The following is a 6,001-nucleotide window of genomic DNA, read 5'->3' as shown; positions in this document are numbered from 1 at the left end:
CCAAACCATCTCGATTGGGTTGAGGGGTGATGGTGGAGGCCAGGTCATCTGATGAAGCACTCAATCCCTCTTCTTATTGGTCAAATAACCCTTACACAGCCTGGAAGTGTGTTGGGTCATTGTCCTGTTGAAAAACAAATGATAGTCCCACTAAGCGCAAACCAGATGGGATGACGTATCGCTGCAGAATGCTGTGGTAGCCATGCTGGTTAAGTGTGCCTTGAATTCAAAATAAATCACTGACAGTGTCACCAGCAAAGCACACCCACACCATCACACCTCCTCCTCCTTGCTTCACGGTGGGTACCACACATGCAGAGATCACCCGTTCACCTACTTTGCGTCTCAAAACAACGTCTGGGCATACTGCCAAATTGCAGCTACTGATAAGTGAGGATTTGTACAGTCAGCCACTTGCATGAACAAATAAATTGGTTTATAGAACAGCACATGAATATAACACAGAAATTAGTTATAAGAAAAACACAATCATTAACATTTCCCTTACAAGACCAAAGGACAGATTTCCACCGGTCTAATGTCCCGGGTGGCGCAGTGGTCTAGAGCACTGCATCGCAGTGCTAACTGCGCCACCAGAGTCTCTGGGTTCACGCCCAGGCTCTGCCGCAGCCGGCCGCGACCGGGAGGTCCGTGGGGCGACGCACAATTGGCTTAGCGTCGTCCGGGTCCGGGTTAGGGAGGGTTTGGCCGGTAGGGATATGTGGATATTGTAAAGTGTATATTGTAAAGTGGTTGTTCCACTGGATATCATAAGGTGAATGCACCAATTTGTAAGTCGCTCTGGATAAGAGCGTCTGCTAAATGACTTAAATGTAAATGTAATGTCCATTGCTCGTGTTTCTTGGACCAAGCAAGTCTCATCTTCTTATTGGTGTCCTTTAGTAGTGGTTTCTTTGCAGAAATTAGAGCATTAAGGCCTGATTCACGCAGTCTCCTCTGAACAGTTGATGTTGAGATGTGTCTGTTACTTGAACTCTCTGAAGCATTTATTTGGGCTGCAATTTCTGAGGCTGGTAACTCTAATTAACTTATCCTCTGCAGCGCTTAATGGTTTTTGTGACTGCTCTTGAAGGAACTTTTAAAGTTATTGACATTTTCCAGATTGGCTGACCTTAAATGAAGCTGACGGATGATCTAATGTTTTGGCAACAAACTGCATTAATTAACTAATTGAAAATTACCTAAACTCAAATAAGAGAGCGATGCGACCTTCATTATTTACCTGCGTACAGAAAGGATGGAACAGAGAAAAGAACACTTGCTTCTCTGTTCCTGTGGGAACAATAGATGTATTATTCTCAGCATGAATGTGTTTCTTGCTTCCGTTATTAGATTAGGAAGAGAAGCAAAAACATTTGGATAAGGGAGCCTAGAAGACCTTTGCACAACAACGATGATGCAATTAGTATGTTTGCCACATCAAAGAGTAGACAGGATAAGGAATCGGGGAGTGTGTGTGTGTGTGTACCTCTGTGGAGAACTGCATCAGATACTTATGGATGTATCTATATTATCTTATTGGCCTATTCTTGTTCAGAGTGGAATGGAATGAATAGCTTTATTCCCCTAAAAAAGGCCTGTAGTCTCTGCCCTTAAGGAACCTTTGCCATATTGCCCACGTCTGTAGCTTCAATTGATTATCTAGACACAAAACAGGAAAACAATGGAGCGCCAAGTCTAGGACCAAAAGGCTCCTTAACAGCTTCTACCCCCAAGCCATAAGACTGCTGAACAATTAATCAAATGGCCACCCGGACTATTTACATTGACCCCCCCATTTGTTTTTACACTGCTGCTACTCGCTATTTATTATCTATGCACAGTTACTTTACCTCTACTGTACCTACATGTACACATTACCTCGACTAACCTGTACCCCCGTACATTGACTCGGTACCAGTACCCCCTGTATATAGCCTCACTATTGTAATAAAGTTTGATTTGATTTGAATCAAGGTGATTATGATGGATGAGCATGATGATGGATGAGCATGGAAAGAGGAGTGGCAGGGCTGATGTTGACGACCCCACCTACCTCTTGCAATATGGTTTAGAGTGCTCATTAGTGGGATGTGGGCTACTGCCATGGAGCCCATTGTCAACAGCAGTCTAAACTGTAAGGAGGACAGCCAGAAAGGACATGCCTCTGAGAACCACCGAAGACAAAGCACTAAGTCCCCAAGGTCCTTGGTCCTGACTCCTGGCTGCCAAACCCCCTTCATGATATAACACATATCACCCCCTCCAAAACCGGCACAAAACTAGACACAATGCTCTCTGGACTTACACAGTAGATGAGGAGGAAGTTGCATGTCTGGGGAAATACTGGGGATTTTAGGTCATTTAGAGAAGCAAAACATAAAAGCATTGATATTTTATGTAATCTGGATGGTTAAATCTATCACTGCTGTTTGTCCAGGATAGGGATGTACAGTACTGTACTTCCTCTTGAGTAGAATATAATTCAGTGACAGGCAGATCCTCATTTTTTGCGGTTACGTAAGGGATAATCAAGGAGGGGCGTTGCGTTCTATGGAAAAATTATGAACAACGTGTAACTAACCTTCCATGGAGTTGCTTTATTTTCCAGAGAACGCATAGAGCCACAAGTTCATTATCCCTTTTATACCATGTCTATAACTGAACATATTTGCCCCTATACATGTGTTAATTTGCTTCTAGAAATGTGTTCAACATCCACTGAAGTGGCTAGCAAGTTTACCAGATAGAGACAGTGGTTGCCTCGGTAACCAAACAAACATATTTGCTCGTTTAGTTAGCTAACCAAATTAGTCTTAGCTCACTATTATGAGAATCGAATTCAACAAGGGCAATGTTTTAAATTCCACTTTTGCTTTCAAAAGCAGTTTGAACATAAACATGTAAGAATGAACTAAAGCCATTGAATTCTACCATGCAAATGTACTGTGCGTTCTAGAATGTTTTTCAAGCCAATCAGAAACGAATATTCAACAATGCCATGGTATAAATTATGTCATGATCTTTTGTTGTTTTATCTCCCCCTTAAAACACATGAACATTGGACATTCTTTAGAAATATTTCAGAAATAAAGTGCTTGGTAAGGTTAAGAAGATACAGGACAAAACTGCGACAGATTCAACAAGTTAACTCACATCAGTTAATTCCTTTCTTAGGCAACACATAACTTAATCTATAAAAGGAAAACTCACAACAACGATATTGACATAAAGCACCACTATTTCCTTTCTTAGACCGACACAACTACATCCAGCTATAAAAGGAACTTATTCCACACACACATCCAGTCGAGGACCAATAAAACACTTGGGGGCCTAGATATTGTTTACAATGCACCTAAGCCAGATGATTGTGTTTTCAATGACTTCCAGTTAACTGGAGGGAACCTGCTTCCCGGTTGACCTAGAGCCAAGCCGCTGGACATCAGAGAGGAGGAAATCCTTCAGGCACTGTGCGGACACCTCGTCATCACTTCTATCAACACGGCTGTTTCTTTAAACCCCCAGCGTGTGACAAACAGGTTTCTCACATACAATAGTTTTTATTTTGATTCCAGAGAGCTGCTTTCGCATGAACCAGCACTCTTCACATCTCACAAATACATAATTAGTTAGGTGTTGTAATAAGAAGATGTATGTATCTCTAGCTCATAATCTTGGGCACTTAACGATGGTTAGCAGTTTCCGGGATAACACACAAATTCCTCTTGCACTACAGTATGAATGTGTAGATTTATGGCCTAAATAAAACAATGTTTACAGTGGAAAAAGTTAATACATTTTGTATCACTGTCAACATACTTTCCTTTAGTACGAGATTAATCATATTTTAGACATCCCAGAAATCTGGTATCAAGATTTAATTGAATTGGGGCCCATGCTTTCTAACATGCTGACCAAACCTCCGGTGTGGTGTGCGCGAGTGTTGCAAAATAAATATTTTTCAATAATTTCATCAAATTGCTCACGAGCGTTTGCTTAGCCAGGCTCGAAAATAGAACTTGGTTCTATATTAGAACTTGGTTCTATTTTAACAATTGATGTGCTGCATGTCCGACTCTCCCATCTACTCATTGGTTTTTAGGCACATACTAACCCACGTGGGTGATTGAAAGATGAATGAGGTCCACACTCCAGTCCAGTTGATGGTTGTAATGGTTGCCAACCGCCATATAAAATCTGCAGAAGAAGAAGAAGGAATGAAATAGGTTTCCCCTTTAATTTGTGGATTAATTGTTGGAGTAGAGAACACATGATTTTGTGTGACTCAAAATGGATCAAAATTCTACAAAGATCCAGCAAAAAAAGGACCATATGCATTTCAGGTAAAATGACAACCCAATGTTCATCTCCGAGGACAAATTAGCTAGCAACAGCAAGCTAGCTAATTGCCCTGGAATATTTCATGTGTATTTCGACCTGTCCCCAAATTCATATAGTTGGATCACAGTTGGTTTTGGTATTTTAACCTGTGTGTCATGAACGAGCCAGTTTGGTCAGCATGTGAGTTTGTAAAGCATGCAATCAAGGATAATGGAAAACAATTGACATGATGGGGAAACAGGTCTAGATGTGTACAAAAAAAGGTGTTTTTCACAGTCCATTAGTTTTCCTTGGAAGTGAGAGGAAGTATGAATACTTTCCATTGTCGGGAATAGAGATATGATCTGGGCATGGATCAAAACAAGTTTAGCCAGGCCTGGCCTGGCAGAGGCCTACATAGGGCGGTAAAATGTTGGTAACTTTCCCAAAATTCCCTGGTTTTCCAGAATTCCTGGTTGGAGGATTCCCGGATTTCCTGTATATTCCCTCGTGATTCCAGGTATCTTCCAACCAAGATTTCTTGAAAACTGGGGAATTTGGGGAAAGTAACCTGAATTTTGCAACCCTAGGACTACATAAATCCTCCCGGCGATGCCCTGTTCCTTGGTAAGCTGTGGTATGCTTCAGCTTTCCAGTCTGATCAGGTTTTCCAGTTATACTTCTACCAGCAGGCATCAGCAGACAACATCAGTCATAGGCATGAACTACAGGACTAGAGTTACAAAATTCCAGTAACTTTCGAGAAATTCAGAGGTTTTCCAGAAATCCAGGTTGAAAGATACCGGATTTCCTTGCTTATTCCCTTACAATTCCGAGAACTGGGATTTCAGGAAAACCAGTGAATTTTGGGAGAGTTAAAGAATTTGAAACCCTATACAGGACAGCCCTAAGCATAATCTCATCTGCCATAATGCAATCTGGAAAATCATAATGTAATGATACATATCTAATAGCACCTCTTTCGATGCGTGTCGCCTGTTGCTCCCTTTTCTATCTGTGTGTTGTTTTTATCTCTCCACTCCATCAGGCCTAAACCATCAAAGATATTTATAACTCTGCTTTCCTCGTGTTCTCAGGCTGTGTGGCCGGGTCTGAAGGCCAGGCCGGGACGCTGGTACTCTGTCACAGCAGACAGCTCCTCTCTCTGTGAGCTTCCGTCTGACTCACAACCCGGTTTTCTCCTTTCTTCCCATAAGATATTTATAGTATGTACTATAAATGCAGGTTAAAAATAATGTCTTTGTTTTAATATTGTTTTTATTCAGTTATATAATCACAAGAAGTGACAACTTTTCCTGGATATCAATGATAATATTCTTGGAATCGGCCATTCTTGGAATCTAGCATAAATATTGCTGAGTTCTTGTAACACCCAACACTTCCCTTAACAACAAGGAGTCTAATGTGTGTTAAGCATACCACATCATGCAATTATTGGCCAGGTACTATTACTGGGCATGACAGAAGAAGAAATATAACAACACATTGACTCAGTATAAACAGAGCTGTGAGAAGAAACAAGATATACAAGAAAATACAGTAACACTTAATTTTAAGGGGTTCTTATTACAGTGTAATTACACTGTAACAAGTATTGTAGTCCATTGTAATAATATATAGTTACACTGTAATAACAACATGTAACTGGAGCTAATTG

This window comes from Salvelinus namaycush, chromosome 14 (genome assembly GCF_016432855.1).
Source record: "Salvelinus namaycush isolate Seneca chromosome 14, SaNama_1.0, whole genome shotgun sequence".
Classification (NCBI taxonomy): domain Eukaryota; kingdom Metazoa; phylum Chordata; class Actinopteri; order Salmoniformes; family Salmonidae; genus Salvelinus; species Salvelinus namaycush.
This window is presented reverse-complemented; position numbering follows the sequence as displayed.